At 37.6% G+C, this 17,279-nt stretch overlaps 1 non-coding gene and 1 pseudogene across 1 annotated transcript; both read left to right on the forward strand.

Moving 5' to 3' along the window:
• The first annotated feature begins 1,016 nt into the window (after window positions 1–1,016).
• LOC130966860 (membrin-11-like) lies at window positions 1,017–2,662 on the forward strand (annotated as a pseudogene).
• A 14,027-nt stretch (window positions 2,663–16,689) lies between these two features.
• Window positions 16,690–16,797, forward strand: LOC130972076 (small nucleolar RNA R71). Its single transcript, XR_009083276.1, has one exon. It is a non-coding gene; the product is annotated as a small nucleolar RNA R71 (small nucleolar RNA).
• The last annotated feature ends 482 nt before the right edge of the window (window positions 16,798–17,279 follow it).

A 17,279-nucleotide genomic window follows, 5' to 3' on the forward strand; every position in this document is an offset into this window, starting at 1 on the left:
TGTCATATTCAAAGAAGATTGTAATAATATTTAGGTAAGAAAAATAGTATTTTTATTTTAATAACATGTTATGATTACACTTTTTTACAAAATATTTCTTGTAAAAATAACTAATTTATCTATAACTCTACTTTCAGACTTGAAATGAAATATATAGCAAGAAGTACAATATCATATGATAATTGCTTTTCTAATGAGGTTAGTAAAATACTAGGTTGTCGATAAATTTTCATTAGTCTTTTGATATAGAGATTAATGTAAAACTGATATACTACTATTACAGTTATATATATTCTTATTTTTTAAGTCTCTTTCCTTATGGTTAAAAAATATTATAGACTTCAAACGGTTCTATTTGTATTTTACTTTGAATAAAGATAAAACAACATATTCATTATTCAGTATGTTTATTATATAATGACGATGATAATGTTATACTAAATTCAAAAAATTTATTATTATAAAATGTTATTTTTGATTTAATATGTCAAATTAAAATGTAAGTCCATGTATCGTACGAATTTAATACTAATAGAATATGTACACGTGAGATTGAAATAAAAAGTAATGCATGTAACACATATTTCTTGAGTAAATTTTTTTTTACCCAAAAAATATCCCTTGAGTATTTTATATATAATTTTTTGTTTTCTTCTGAGTATTCTGAAATATGAATGTGAGAAGTATATATAAAAGATTAAAAAAATGTACATACAACACATTAGAAAAATTTTCAAAACAAAAATTTTATATTCTATCTTTATCTGTTGACATACTATTTTTTGTATTACTTTTCTTCATTGATCTTAATAGATAGTATAAATAAATAGTATATTTTTTTATGAAAAGGAAGCTTAATCTCTCAGAGAAGATAAATATTTTTATTCTTAGAAAATAAATATTTTCAAAAGAAAATGCTAAAACACTAACATATTTACAGATTCTCTCTCTAAAGTTTAGCTTCTTATAGGAATTCTGAAAAACCACTACAATCACCACCAGCACCGACCGCCACCATGAAAGGTGGCGGAGCAGCGCTATCGGATGTTTACCAAAGTGCGAAGAAGCTCCTTCTGAAGAATCGCGATGGCGTGGAATGCCTCGAGCGCTTCGACTACTCCGCCGCCTCCTCCAATCTTTCCTTCTCCCTCTCTGATCTTTCCCTTTCTTTATGCGTCCAAATGGATCGATTCTGGCACTCCATCCCTGCCATCAACGAGACCTCTGGAAAAGGTTCATTTTGAATCATCCTCCTCCGCCGTTTTTTAACAAAATTCTGAATGCGAATTTTTTATTCCTATTCTGAATAGAATTGAGTCATTACCTAAACAATAAGTTCGAATCGAGAATTACATTTCTGCAACAAGTTAGTTATTAGGCCATGATGTCTACAATAGATGAAATAAATGCATGCAGTTAGTATATATTGTAGTTTAGAAAAAATTTGAAATTCGATTGTTAATAATGTAAATAGCAACATATCATCTGCATTGTACGGTTCAAAAGTTTGGAATTTATAGTGTTCTTTGTTTCTTTTCTTTTACAAGTGGTTGTGTTGTGAATTTTGGTGTAGAAAAGTGGAACAAATAGCTGAAGAGGCTGACTCTTTGAAACAGCCTCTAGATAAATATAACATAAAGAATAAAAAATGGATCAAAGAAGCTAAAGAAAGAGCAGAGATTCTGGGACGAGCAGTATGTACTTCAATTTTCATCATGTTATGGTTTTGGTGATTCTCTCTATTACTGTTTTTAAGTTCTTGCTTGATTTTGATGCATGCATAATTGATTTGCTTTTTGTTAATTTGATGTGGCAGAATGGGGATTCCAGCCATATTTTGAGGATCTTTGACGAGGAGGCACAAGCTATGCAATCGGTTTGAAACTCAAGGCTTGAGCTCCAGAATTCTATTGCACTTGGGAAAACCATCCTTTCATCAATACATGGGCAAAGGGAACGCTTGAAGGTATCTTCCATTCTTCCCTTGCCTTCCTTTCATACATTTAATACAATGATGATATACTTGATCCATGGCCTGAAAGATATGAAAGATACGACCAATAAACATTTAGATTAAAATTATTGTTTATGTTTAGCTATAATCTCTTTTTTTTATTATTATTTGTTATGAATGATAGATTAGATGTATTCGTATATTTTTTGAACTTTCACGTAAACAACTTGTTTTGACAACTATACTCAACAACCACAAAAGTGAAAAAGATGTTTAATGAAACGGCATAACAAGTTTGAAATAGACATCTCTTTTACTTTTTGTGTAGATATATATAGTTGTCAAAACTAGTTATTTACATAGCACTTCTTGAAGAAATGGTTCATTTTCTTGTAGATTTCATCTGTGATTGCTAAGTTAGTTTTGAACAAGTGTAGCTTCTGTCTCTTCTTTAGTCAAAAAGCAAAATTTAAAATGTACTTTTAGATTTTCATATCAAGGATCCTTTTCATTTCTAGTAATGTTAACACTGAATGATTATTGCAGAGTTCTCATAGGAAAGCATTTGATGTGCTGAACATAGTGGGGATGTCAAACTCTGTTTTGAGGCTAATCGAGAGACGTAACCGTGTTGATCAGCAGATCAAATATGCAGCCATACTTTTAACTGTCATTTTCTTGTTTGCTTTTGTTTTATGGAGACGTTAGATGGGACCATCTTTCAATACTTCGTATGTTTCTTTATGAAATGTATATGCAAATAGATTTGTCCAGAAAAAGTGTTTTGTACCCTTGAATAACTAAAGTTCCTTAAAATTTTCTTGTATTCTTTTCACCTGATATTTGTTCTAGATAGAATCTAAGTCTATAAAATTTTTGTTCTTATTAACCTTTACAAATTTTTTATTTTTGGTTCATTATTATTTCGTATTCAAGATATTACCAGTCAAAAAGAAAGGATATTTACCATGTTCCAGTCTCATTGTAATTTTAAGATGGAATTCCCTACGTCATAGTGGAAGAAATTCTAGGGAGTAGCAAAAGAAAATAAAAAAGTCTAATTTAGAGAGTCATTTAATGTCTTAGATATTAATCTCAATTAATCCCTGACAACGGCGTCAAAAACTTATAATCCTGAATGGAGGAACCACCTCAATTTTAGCTGCGGTAATCAAGGGCAAAAAATTTCACTACACCTCACCAACAACAATCCCAGCCCATACAACCACAAACTTACTAAAGACTTTCTTCTTTGGAGACCAAATTTTCTTCTCTAGAAACCAAATTTTTCCCCTATGAAATTTCCATTGAAAAAATATCCCAAGCTACCACTATAATAGCCTAATCTTCCTCCACATTCATGCAACAAACTCAAACATTCATGGATGAGATGAGATCCAACTTTCAAAATCAAGGTGCATCCATTAGAAATTTAGAAGTACAAATAAGACAAATTGCCAAGCAACTCATAGAGAGGCCGCACAACACCTTTTCAAGTGATACAGCTATGAATATAAGAGAAGAATGCAAGGCCATTAGTTTAAGAAGTGAAAAGATGGTGGGAAAAGAAGTCACAAGTAATCTGGGGAAGCAATGGAGGATGCCAATCAACAAAAAGAACAAGTCAGTGAACCTCCAATTCAAGCTCTAAAAGAAAAAGCACTAGAGAAGGCAAAAGTGGAAGACTACAATCCTAGACTTCTGTTCCCTCAAAGGTTTTAGAAGGAAACCAAGGACAAGAAATTCTCTAATTTCTTGGAGGCATTCAAGAAGCTTCACATCAACATTTTATTTATAGAAGTTTTGAAACAAATGCCTCTTTATGCAAAATTCATGAAGGAGTTGCTATCCAAGAAGAGAACTTTGAAGGGAGATGAAATCATGCTAATGACCAAGGAATATAGTGCCATAATTCAAAAAAAAATTGCCAAGAAAAATGCCAGTTCCAAGGAGCTTTCAAATTTCATTCACCATTGAAAATACAACTTTTGAAAAAGTCTTGTGTGATTTAGGAACAAGTTTCAAATGTCTTTGTTTATGATAAAAAAGCTACAAATTCAGGATGTGAACCCAACAAGGATAGCTCTACTCTTGGCAAACAAATCAATGAAATATGTACATGGAATAGTTAAGAATGTCTTGGTCAAAATGAGAAACTTTTTCTCCCAGTAGATTTTGTGATTCTTGACCTGGAGGCAGATGAAAATACCTTCATTATTCTAAGGAGACCATTCCTAGCCACTGGGAGAGCTTTTATTGATGTGAAAAGGATGAGTTAATGTTGAGGGTGCATAATGAACACTTAGTTTTTCATGTTTTCAAAACTATCATTCGAATGAGAAAGAGAAATGCATAAAGGTTGAATCAATTGAACCAAGCCTCCAAGAACATCTCGATGAAATAACCTTGAAGGCTCTACTTTCATTCTTGAGAGGAAAAAAAGAAAGAGAAAATGTGTAGCAAATTCAAGACACAAAAGAGGCTAACAAGAGTTTGCAACCCAAGCATTCCGTTGAAGTCACAAAACTCTCCTTAACATCAAACCTAAGTTTGGTGTTGGGTATGCATCATCAAATAAGAAGAAAGTTCTCAAGGTATCCATAGGTTGGAGAAACAAGAAGATCCCTATAGAAGACCTCTCACCAGGGGAGAAAGTTATGTTAGTTTACCATCCCTTGAAGCCGTATATATTAAATAAAATTCGTTCTCTTGAACACATTGAGCTCATAGATGAAGATACAGGATGGAAGTTCATAATAAAAGGAGAGGAGTTGAAGCACCATGATCATCCTCCACCTTAGCGAGAACCAACCCTCAAGCTAGTGACGTTAAAAGAGCGCTTGTTGGGAGGCAATCCAATCGTCGGTAACCTATTAATTTGTTCTTAATTTTATTTTGTTTTTAATTTTGTTTGGTTTATTTGAATAAGTTTTTACATCACTTATTTTCTTTCATTAGATAATCATGATTATTCATATTTCTATCACCACTGTTATTTCTTTGTTGCTTGAGGATAAACAACTACTCTAAGTTTGGTGTTAAAAACTATGCTCTACATAGCCTAGGAGATGATGAAGAGGAAGGTAATCTATTTTTGAGCTTTCATTTTTTATATCTTGCATCTATTTTGATAATCATAATTCATTCTTTTTCATTTCACCTTACCTTTAAAGTTGCTTGTACCCAATATCTTTAGGCATGCAACAAATTGAAGAAATTTTTTTAACTATGGGACAAGTAAGATTAAGAGATATGGAGGTTTTGATAATGTAAATATGACATGAGATTACATGTTTGTGAAAACTTGCATGGGGAGTTTTAAGACATGGAATAAAATTTAGAGAAGTATTTTGGAGGTTTTTAAAAATTAATAATACCAAGAAGCAGCAAGAAAAGAAAAAGAAAAACAAAAAGCAAGACCCAAGGATTTGAGCATTAATGACTAGAAAGGTTAAAAAGAAACAAAGCTCCAAGATTTATTTTCCTAAGCTAAGTGCTTGTGGTGTGACTGTGTCAAGGAGAGAGACTTGAGCAAATAAATCTGAGGGATGCTTCAACACTCGATACCTTGAACCAACTGGTTCAGGAGTGTCGATTGAAAACTCATCTTAAAAAGTTGTCTTAAGATAGAATTTTAGAGTCAAAGCCAAGTGCAAATAACCCTCATGAAAGAGAAGCCCAAGACTCTGAGCACTACTGACTGGAAAAAATAAAAGAAACATGGACTTAAAGAGTCCCCTAGTTAAGTGCTTATGGTATTTATGTATCAAGAAAATCTTGAGACAAAATATTTAGAGTCAAAGCTAAGCTCAATGTGTAAAGTACCCAATGAAAGAAAAGGGAGAGCTATCTTTAAGGTGAAAATATATAAAGAGACCTCCATAATATCATCCAGAATGGAATTACTATGATCTAAGACTTTCAATTGTAAGACTAGTAAGCATTGGAATTCATACATATTCACACAATTCGGAGTTCACCCATTGTCACTTGATCACTTCACTCATTGAAATGTCAAGCAATTCTTCAACCTACTCCAATTTAGAGGACTTTTTTATGCATAGTTTTTTTTCATACTTAGAGGCAAGTAAGATCTTAAGTTTGATGTTGTGATGCATGGGCATCTTTAGTTATCTTTTTTATTATTTTTTTAAATAAAGTTAGTGAATTTCTTATTTTAATTAAGATTCTTATACTTTAATAAATGTATTTTGGAGTTGTTTTGAACTTTGATATGTGTAGAAAATTTTTGAAAGATTTTAGGCAAGAACAAAGGAGGAGAAGGACAACCAAAGAAGTTCCTAGAAGAACCGAGGAAGGTGGCATGTGGTGCGCGTGCACGCAAACCCTACACTTTTCGTACAGCAGCAGTACCAGCAAGTGCACTGGTCATCCAAGTAATACGTGAGCGAGTCAGGGGTGATCCCACGAGGATTGTGGGTTGAAGCTTGTATTGCAGGTCTTAGTCAGGCAGAATCAGAAGGTTGTTGTATTGGTGCAAGGGCAATTAATAATAATGTTGATATATGAAAGGAATAAAGCAAAAGAGGTAGAAAATACTGACAGGAATAGGGTTAAGGATTCGAGTTGCTTTGTCTTTCTGAATTAACTCTGGTACTACTGTCTTCTTTGCTTGTGAATGATCTTCTTCTATGGCAGGCTGTATGTGATCAAAGCCATTGCTCGTGGTCATTGATCTCCTCTGCTACAGAATGAACGCCAGGGCCCGTGGTCATTCAATCTAACAGAGGGTGAAACTCTAGCAAGTCATTCTCCTGGCGATCCTACTCAAAACACCACAGACAAGGTCGAATCTTCCAGATCAGAGAATGCTGCTTCTTTGGATTCTAGCCAATACCACGGAGACCCTAATCTCCCCGAAAATCGGCTTAACTGGTGTCTCGAGAAGTCCCCAACGAAGTCGTGGATTAACCGTCTGAGAGATGTATAAACATAGCTGTTGGCTCGTGATTTCCGGCCATGTATTCACACGAACCCAAGCAGACGCAGGTGTTTGTCAGGCACGTTTGTCTTAATGCGATGAATAGAGCTAATTTGTCAGATCATCCAATTCACCACGATGAAGATCGGATATACATCTTAGAAGCAAATCAAACACTGATGAATCCATATTTGATGATGAATTTTGGTTAGACTTGAATGGATTTCATCACATAAATTTGCACTTATTCCCTTGAATAGCATGCTTTTGAACTCTCCTCCTAAATTGTGCTTGATTATGAAAACATGCTCTTTTGTGCCCAATTTGATATATTTTATTCTATTTGCCTTCCATTCGATGCCTTGATCATGTTTGTGAGTGATTTCAGGTGTATAAGGCGAGAATGGTTTGAAGGAAATGGAAGAAGAGCATGCAAAGTGGAAGAAACATGAAGAATCAAAGAAGATGAGTTTAGAGATGTGTGCGTGTGCACAGCCTCTTGTGCATACGCACAGGAGCCCAAGCAGAGCGCGTGGATCGTTTCGAGCGTGTCGCGCGTTGACGTTAGGATTTTTGCTAGTAAAGAATTTTATAAAAATAGTCGCATTGTAAGTATAGCTTCTAAACCAACAGAAAATCCTTTCGTACAAACGTTTGGTTGTCACAAGTAACAAACCCAATAAAATTTATAAACCGAAGTATTCAAACCTCGGGTCGTCTTCTTAAGGAATTGCAGGGAGGTGTGTTTTATTATTGGTTATGGAAAACAATGTTTGGGTTTGAAAAGGTTTTGAACAAGAGATATAGATTATAGGAATTAATAAATTAATAACTAAAAAACTCTTGGCAAGGTATGAAAACTGAAAGTTCTATCCTAGTTATCCTTATCAATGGTGATGAGAATTATACTTTTGCTCCCACTAAGTCAACCTCTAACTATGAAGGTCAGTTAAGTGGACAAATTAATTTAACACCTAAAGTCCTAGTTAATTCCTTAAGGAAAGACTAGAGTTATAGGAATCTAAATTAATCAGCAAAGATAACAATTATCAATCACGGTGAGTTTAACAACTCAAGAGTCACCAATTAATCAACCAGAACCAAGAATATAGAGAGCTAAATTAAAATCATAAATATCTGGAATACCTCAAATTATATTGAACGAAAATGTCAATTCTAACATGAAAAAGTTCATAAGCTAATTGGGCAACATAAATCAAATACAAATAAAAGCTTCAGAGTAAATAAAAATAGAAGAGAAACATAAATTATTGAACCTGGTATGAAGAAACGATCCTAATGACTAAAAGAAATCCTAATCCTAAAACCTAAGAGAGAGGAGAGGACCTCTCTCTCTAAAAACTACATCTAAAACCTAAAATTGTGAGTAATGATTGAATGATTGATTCTGCTCCACTCCCAACCTCTAATCTGTGCTTTCTGGGCCGAGAACTGGGTTAAAATGTGGCCCAGAATCTGTGCCAGTGACTTCTGTAATTCTGCAGATCGCGCACGTCACGCGGCCGCGTCTTCCACGCGTTCGCGTCACTCAGCGTTTTTCGTACCACGCGTGCGCGTTGTCCACGCATTCACGTTGTTCGCGCAGCTTCCAATCCGCGTGGTCGCGTCAGGCACGCGAGCGCGTCACTGTGATTTCTTCCATTTCGTGCGGTCGCGTGAGACAGGTGACCGCGTGACTTCTCGCTGGTCATCTCCTCAATTCCTTGTATTCCTTCCACTTTTGCACGCTTCCTTTCCATCCTCTAAGCCATTCTTGCCCTGTAATCCTTGAAATCACTTAATACATATATCAAGGCATCAAATGATAATAAGAGAGGATTAATATTAGCGAATATAAGGCCAAAGAAGCATGTTTTCAATCATAGCACAAAATCTGGAAGGAAAACATAAACTCATACAATTAGTATGAATAAGTGTATGAAAGGTTGATAAAATGCACTCAATTGAGCACAAGATAAACCATAAAATAGTAGTTTATCACGTGTCCAGCCAAGCATCACCTAGTGTGCGTGCGCATAGGTTGTTGTCCGTACACACAGGATGGGATTTTCGCAAAGTGTGTGGACGCACACGCCTGTACGTCCGCACAAGTGTCCGCGCATGACTTCATTAAAAAGGCATGTGACTCGCGATTTGAGGGCTTTGGAGGCCCATTTCTGAAGTCTTCTAGCTCATATTGGAAGGGGAATGAAGGACATAGCGGGGGCATATCATTAGTATAGTTGAGGAGTAGGAGTAGAAGGTTTTTAGTTTTAGTTTTCTCTAAGTTTTTCATCATCTCTACTAGGGTTTCTATTAGGGTTTTACATTCAAGTGCCATTTCCATTTTTGATCTTGGATTTTGCTAATTTCACTGTAAGTATTCTCTTGTTATTACTCTTTATAGTTACATTGTCATTACTCTTTCTTCCAATTCAAGTTATAGTTCAATTTTACTTCTCCTTTGCAATTTCAATTTCTTGTTGATGAATTTGATGTATTATATTTGTTTTATGCTTTTTTATGTTATTCTTGTTGATTGAGATCAATTGTTGCTTTTAATTTCAAGTCTTTTCTTATTTCTTTTATGTTTAAGCTTTTTGCCCACCAAGTGTTTGACAAAATGTCAAACATAGTTTTAGGATAAATTTTTGTCTCTTGACTTGGGTAAAGTGAGCAATTGGGTTCTTAGAGTTGGAATGTCCAACATTCAGTGTCAATTCTCGGATTGTTAATTGTTCTTGTTCCCACTAACGCTAATTTGTTGCTAAGGCAATTATAAGCAATTTAGGATTTGTGGGTTAAGAACAGTTATGCTCATTTAACTTACCTTCTGATGTGAGGTTGATCAAGTGAGACTAATCCATCATAATTGTCATAGTTGTGGTTCCAACAAGGAAAGGACCCTTAGCTCACCCCAAGCCAAGACCCCTTTTTATGCTTTCAATCTTTCATACATTGCTATGTTAATCTCTTTTATACTTTACTTGTTTATATTACATAGTCGGTTCTTTAATTTCTTTATTGAGTAAACTACTATTTGTACCCATGAAAGTTGAAAACGTTAACATATCTACCCATAAAAAAAGGAAATTACCATTTGTATCCATGAAATATGATTTTTACAAACAAAATTATCCAAACCCTAAAAAATTAAATAAAATCCCTAAACTACCCTTCTCTCCATCACTACCACTATCATCTCTTTCTCCCTGCTCTCTCTCAATCTCTCTCAATGTCAATAACCTCCAGGTAGTAAGGCACCACCATGCCTCCAACAATTAGGGAGACAACGTGGACGCCGTCGGTGACGGTGGCATCAAAAGCTGCGAGAATGTTAGAGTTGAAGCAACCGCCGTTCCAGTAGACTTTGCAGATGGCGAGGCGGGCCTGCAATTTCAGGAATTTTCCCCTTCATCTTTTACAAAGCTTCTGTCACCAGCCTTGAGTTATACAAAATTCCAAAGTAAAACTTGCTCAAGAGTGAAATGGCATTTCCTCTTCTTTTTCCTAGCCTCTGCAAGTTCCTGAAATCAAAGAGCAAAATGTTCCACCGATTCATACCAATAACAAAACACAGATTCAAATGCATTTGAAAGCAAATTGGTAACGTTTTAAGACCTTAGCATAAAGACGACGTTCTCGACCTGTAAGAGGAGCCTTCTTGGTCTTGTCTTTAGGAACGGCATCTGGTTTGCGTGTTGGTGCACGAAATTGTGATCTCTACTTTTCACAACTCAAACAATCTCCGGTAATAGCTCCAAAAACTTGGTGCTCAATACCATGGTCTAAACATAATTTCACAACTTCGCACAACTAACCAGCAAGTGCACTGGGTCGTCCAAGTAATAAACCTTACGCGAGTAAGGGTCGATCCCACGGAGATTGTTGGTATGAAGCAAGCTATGGTCATCTTGTAAATCTCAGTCAGGCGAATTCAAATGGTTATGGATGATTTATGAATAAAACATAAAATAAGGATAGAGATACTTATGTAGTTCATTGGTGAGAATTTCAGATAAGCGTATGGAGATGCTTTGTCCCTTCCGTCTCTCTGCTTTCCTACTGTCTTCATCCAATCCTTCTTACTCCTTTCCATTGCAAGCTGTATGTTGGGCATCACCATTGTCAGTGGCTACAGTCCCGTCCTCTCAGTGAAAATGTTCAACGCGCTCTGTCACAGCACGGCTAATCATCTGTCGGTTCTCAATCAGGTTGGAATAGAATCCATTGATTCTTTTGCGTCTGTCACTAACGCCCAGCCTTCAGGAGTTTGAATCTTGTCACAGTCATTCAGTCATTGAATCCTACTCAGAATACCACAGACAAGGTTTAGACCTTCTGGATTCTCTTGAATGCCACCATCAATTCTAGCTTATACCATGAAGGTTCCGATTAAGGAATCCAAGAGATAAACATTCAAGCCTTGTTTGCTTGTAGAACAGAAGTGGTTGTCAGGCACTCATTCATAAGTGAGAATGATGATTTGCGTCACATAATCATCACATTCATCATGTTCTTGGGTGCGAATGAATATCTTAGAACAAGAATAAGCTGAATTGAATAGAAGAACAATAGTAATTGCATTAATACTCGAGGTACAGTAGAGCTCCACACCTTAATCTATGGTGTGTAGAAACTCCACCGTTGAAAATACATAAGAACAGGGTCTAGGCATGGCCGAGAGGCCAGCCTCCCAAAACGTGATCTAAGATAGCATACAGCTCTCCAAGATAGCTACCAAGATAAGAATACAATAGTAAAAGGTCCTATTTGTAGAGAACTAGTAGCTTAGGGTTTACAAAGATGAGTAAATGACATAAAAATTCATATCGGGCCCACTTGGTGTGTGCTTGGGCTGAGCATTGAAGCTTTCTTGTGTAGAGACTTTTCTTGGAGTTAAACACCAGCTTTTGTTCCAGTTTGGGCGTTTAACTCCCATTCTTGTGCCAGTTCCGGCGTTTAACGCCGGGCAGTCTTGAGCTGATTTGGAACGCCGGTTTGGGCCATCAAATCTTGGGCAAAGTATGGACTATTGCTGGAAAGCACAGGATGTCTACTTTCCAACGCAATTGAGGGCGCGCCAATTGGGCTTCTGTAGCTCCAGAAAATCCACTTCGAGTGCAGGGAGGTCAGAATCCAACAGCATCTGCAGTCCTTTTCAGCCTCTGAATCAGATTTTTGCTCAGGTCCCTCAATTTCAGCCAGAAAATACCTGAAATCACAGAAAAACACACAAACTCATAGTAAAGTCCAGAAAAGTGAATTTTAACTAAAAACTAATAAAAGTATAATAAAAACTAACTAAAACATACTAAAAACATACTAAAAATAATGCCAAAAAGCGTATAAATTATCCGCTCATCACAACACCAAACTTAAATTGTTGCTTGTCCCCAAGCAACTGAAAATCAAATAAGATAAAAAGAAGAGAATATGCAATGAATTCCAAAAACATCTATGATGATCAGTATTAATTAGATGAGCGGGGCTTTTAGCTTTTTGCCTCTGAACAGTTTTGGCATCTCACTTTATCCTTTGAAATTCAGAATGATTGGCTTCTATAGGAACTCAGAATCTAGATAGTGTTATTGATTCTCCTAGTTAAGTATGATGATTCTTGAACACAGCTACTCTATGAGTCTTGGCCGTGGCCCAAAGCACTCTGTCTTCTAGTATTACCACCAAATACATACATGCCACAGACACATAATTGGGTGAACCTTTTCAGATTGTGACTTAGCTTTGCTAGAGTCCCCAATTAGAGGTGTCCAGGGTTCTTAAGCACACTCTTTTTGCCTTGGACAACTTTATTTTTTCTTTTTCCTTTTCTCTCTTTTTTTTTCGTTTTTTTTATTCACTGCTTTTTCTTGCTTCAAGAATCATTTTTGTGATTTTTCAGATCCTCAGTAACATGTCTCCTTTTTCATCATTCTTTCAAGAGCCAACATTCATGAACAACAAATTCAAAAGACATATGCACTGTTCAAGCATACATTCAGAAGTCAAAGTATTGCCACCACATCAAAATAATTAATCTGTTATAAAATTCAAAATTCATGCAATTCTTCTCCTTTTCAATTAAGAACATTTTTCATTTAAGAAAGGTGATGGATTCATAGGACATTCATAACTTTAAGGCATAGACACTAAGACACTAATGATCATAAGACACAAACATAGATAAACATAAGCATAAAAATTTGAAAAACAGGAAAATAAAGAACAAGGAAATCAAAGAACGGGTCCACCTTAGTAATGGCGGCTTGTTCTTCCTCTTGAAGATCTTATGGAGTGCTTGAGCTCCTCAATGTCTCTTCCTTGCCTTTGTTGCTCCTCTCTCACGATTCTTTGATCTTCTCTAATTTTATGGAGGAGGATGGAATGTTCTTGGTGCTCCACCCTTAGTTGTCCCATGTTGGAACTCAATTCTCCTAGGGAGGTGTTGATTTGCTCCCAATAGTTTTGTGGAGGAAAGTGCATCCCTTGAGGTATCTCAGGGATTTCATGATGAGTGGGATCTCTTGTTTGCTCCATCCTTTTCTTAGTGATGGGCTTGTCCTCATCAATGAGGATGTCTCCCTCTATGTCAATTCCAACTGAATAACAGAGGTGACAAATGAGATGAGGAAAGGCTAACCTTGCCAAGGTAGAGGACTTGTCCGCCACCTTATAAAGTTCTTGGGCTATAAATGAACTTCTACTTCCTCTCCAATCATGATGCTATGAATCATGATGGCCCGGTCTATAGTAACTTCAAACCGGTTGCTAGTGAGAATGATTGAGCGTTGGATAAACTCCAACCATCCCCTAGCCACGAGCTTGAGGTCATGCCTTCTCAGTTGAACCGGCTTCCCTCTTGAATCTCTCTTCCATTGAGTGCCCTCTTCACAAATGTCTATGAGGACTTGGTCCAACCTTTGATCAAAGTTGACCCTTCTAGTGTAAGGGTGTTCATCTCCTTGCATCATGGGCAAGTTGAATGCCAACCTTACATTTTCCGGACTAAAATCTAAGCATTTCCCCCGAACCATTGTAAGCCAATTCTTTGGGTCTGGGTTCACACTTTGATCATGGTTCTTGGTGATCCATGCATTGGCATAGAACTCTTGAACCATTAAGATTCCGACTTGTTGAATGGGGTAGGCAAGAACTTCCCAACCTCTTCTTCGGATCTCATGTCGGATCTCCGGATATTCACTCTTTTTGAGTTTGAAAGGGACCTCGGGGATCACCTTCTTCATGGCCACAACTTCATAGAAGTGGTCTTGATGCACCCTTGAGATGAATCTCTCCATCTCCCATGACTCGGAGGTGGAAGCTTTTGCCTTCCCTTTCCTTTTTCTAGAGGTTTCTCCGGCCTTAGATGCCATAAATGGGTATGGAAAAACAAAAAGCAATGCTTTTACCACACCAAACTTAGAAGGTTTGCTTGTCCTCGAGCAAAAGAAGAAAGAAGAGAGTAGAAAAAAAAGAAATGAAGGAGATGGAGGTGGCTTTGTGGTTCGGCCAAAGGGAGAGAAGTAGTGTTTAGGTTGTGTGAAAATGAGGTGGTGAAGATGAGTTTATATAGGAGTTGAGAGGGGTGTATGGTTCGGCCATTATGGGAGGGTTTGGGAGGGAAAGTGGTTTGAATTTGAATGGTGAGGTAGGTGGGATTTTATGAAGGATGGATGTGAGTGGTGAAGAGAATAGTGGGATTTGATAGGTGAGGGGTTTTTTTGGGGAAGAGGTGTTGAGGTGATTGGTGAATGGGTGAAGAAGAGAGAGAGAGTGGTGGGGTAGGTGGGGATCCTGTGGGGTCCACAGATCCTGAGGTGTCAAGGAAAATTCATCCCTTCACCAAGTGGCAAGCAAAAATGCTCTTTTTGCCAATTCTGGCGTTAAACGCCAGGCTGGTGCCCATTTCTGGCATTTAACGCCAGCTTCTTGCCCTTTCCTGGCATTTAACGCCAGTCTGGTGCCCCTTTCTGGCGTTAAACGCCCAGAATGGTGCCAGACTGGGCGTTAAACGCCAGCAAGGTTTTCCTCCAGGGTGTGCTATTTTTCTTTCTGTTTTTCATTCTGTTTTTGCTTTTTCAATTATTTTTGTGACTTCACATGATCATCAACCTACAGAAAATATAAAATAACAAAGGAAAATAGATAAATATAACATTGGGTTGCCTCCCAACAAGTGCTTCTTTAATGTCAGTAGCTTGACAGTGGGCCCTCATGGAGCCTCACAAATGTTCAGAGCAATGTTGGGACCTCCCAACACCAAACTTAGAGTTTGACTGTGGGGGCTCTGTTTGACTCTGTTTTGAGAGAAGCTCTTCATGCTTCCTCTCCATGGTTACAGAGGGATATCCTTGAGCCTTAAACACAAAGGATTCTTCATTCACTTGAATGATCAATTCTCCTCTGTCCACATCAATCACAACCTTTGCTGTGGCTAGGAAGGGTCTGCCAAGGATGATGGATTCATCCATTCACTTCCCAGTCTCTAGGACTATGAAATCAGCAGGGATGTAATGGTCTTTAATCTTTACCAGAACATCTTCTACAAGTCCATAAGCTTGTTTTCTTGAATTGTCTGCCATCTCTAGTGAGATTCTTGCAGCTTGTACCTCAAAGATCCCTAGCTTCTCCATTACAGAGAGAGGCATGAGGTTTATGCTTGACCCTAGGTCACATAGAGCCTTCTTAAAGGTCATGGTGCCTATGGTACAAGGTATTGAGAACTTCCCAGGGTCCTGCCTCTTTTGAGGTAATCTCTGCCCAGTCAAGTCATCCAGTTCTTTGGTGAGCAAAGGGGGTTCATCCTTCCAAGTCTCATTACCAAATAACTTGTCATTTAGCTTCATGATTGCTCCAAGGTATTTAGCAACTTGCTCTTCAGTGACATATTCATCCTCTTCAGAGGAAGAATACTCATCAGAGCTCATGAATGGTAGAAGTAAATCCAATGGAATCTCTATGGTCTCAGTGTGAGCCTCAGATTCCCATGGTTCCTCATTAGGGAACTCATTGGAGGCCAGTGGACGTCCATTGAGGTCTTCCTCAGTGGCGATCTCTGCCTCTTCCTCCTCTCCAAGTTCGGCCATGTAGGTCATGTTAATGGCCTTGCAATTTTCTTGCTCAGCTGTCCCACTTGTGCCTCCAAATTCCTAATGGAGGACCTTGTTTCAGTCATGAAACTTTGAGTGGTTTTGATTAGATCAGAGACCATGGTTGCTAAGTCAGAGTGGCTCTGCTTAGAATTCTCTGTCTGTTGCTGAGAAGATGATGGAAAAGGCTTGCCATTGCTAAACCTGTTTCTTCTACCATTATTGTTGTTGAAACGTTGTTGAGTCTCTGTTGATCCTTCCATGAGAGATTTGGATGATTTCTCCATGAAGGATTATAGGTGTTTCCAGTGTTCTCCCATTAAATTCACCTCCTCCATTGATGGGTTCTCAGGATCATAAGCTTCTTCTTCAGATGAAGCGTCCTTAGTACTGCCTGGTGTAGCTTGCATTCCAGACAGACTTTGAGAAATCATATTGACTTGCTGAGTCAATATTTTGTTCCGAGCTAGTATGGCATTCAGAGTATCAATTTCAAGAACTCCTTTCTTCTGATTCGTCCCATTGTTCACAAGATTCCTTTCAGAAGTGTACATAAATTGGTTATTTGCAACCATTTCAATGAGTTCTTGAGCTTCTGCAGGCGTCTTCTTTAGATGAAGAGATCCTCCAGCAGAGCTGTCCAATGACATTTTGGACAGTTCAGACAGACCATCATAGAAGATACCTATGATGCTCCATTCAGAAAGCATGTCAGAGGGACACTTTCTGATCAATTATTTGTATCTTTCCCAAGCTTCATAGAGGGATTCACCTTCCTTCTGTCTGAAGGTTTGGACTTCCACTCTAAGCTTACTCAATTTTTGAGGTGGAAGGAACTTTGCCAAGAAGGCATTGACTAGCTTTTCCCAAGAGTTCAGGCTTTCTTTAGGTTGTGAGTCCAACCATATCCTAGCTCTGTCTCTTACATCAAAAGGGAATAGCATAAGTCTGTAGACCTCAGGGTCAACCCCATTAGTCTTGACAGTATCACAGATTTGCAAGAATTCAGCTAAAAACTGATGAGGATCTTCCAATGGAAGTCCATGGAACTTGCAATTCTGTTGCATTAGAGAAACTAATTGAGGCTTAAGCTCAAAGTTGTTTGCTCCAATGGCAGGGATAGAGATGCTTCTCCCATAGAAGTCGGGAGTAGGTGCAGTAAAGTCACCCAGCACCTTTCTTGCATTGTTGGCATTGTTGTTGTTTTCGGCTTCCATGGGTTCTTTTTCCTTGAAGATTTCTGTTAGGTCCTCTACAGAGAGTTGTGCCTTAGCTTCTCTTAGCTTTCGCTTCA

The sequence above is a fragment of the Arachis stenosperma genome, chromosome 3, assembly GCF_014773155.1.
Source record: "Arachis stenosperma cultivar V10309 chromosome 3, arast.V10309.gnm1.PFL2, whole genome shotgun sequence".
In the NCBI taxonomy this organism is placed as follows: domain Eukaryota; kingdom Viridiplantae; phylum Streptophyta; class Magnoliopsida; order Fabales; family Fabaceae; genus Arachis; species Arachis stenosperma.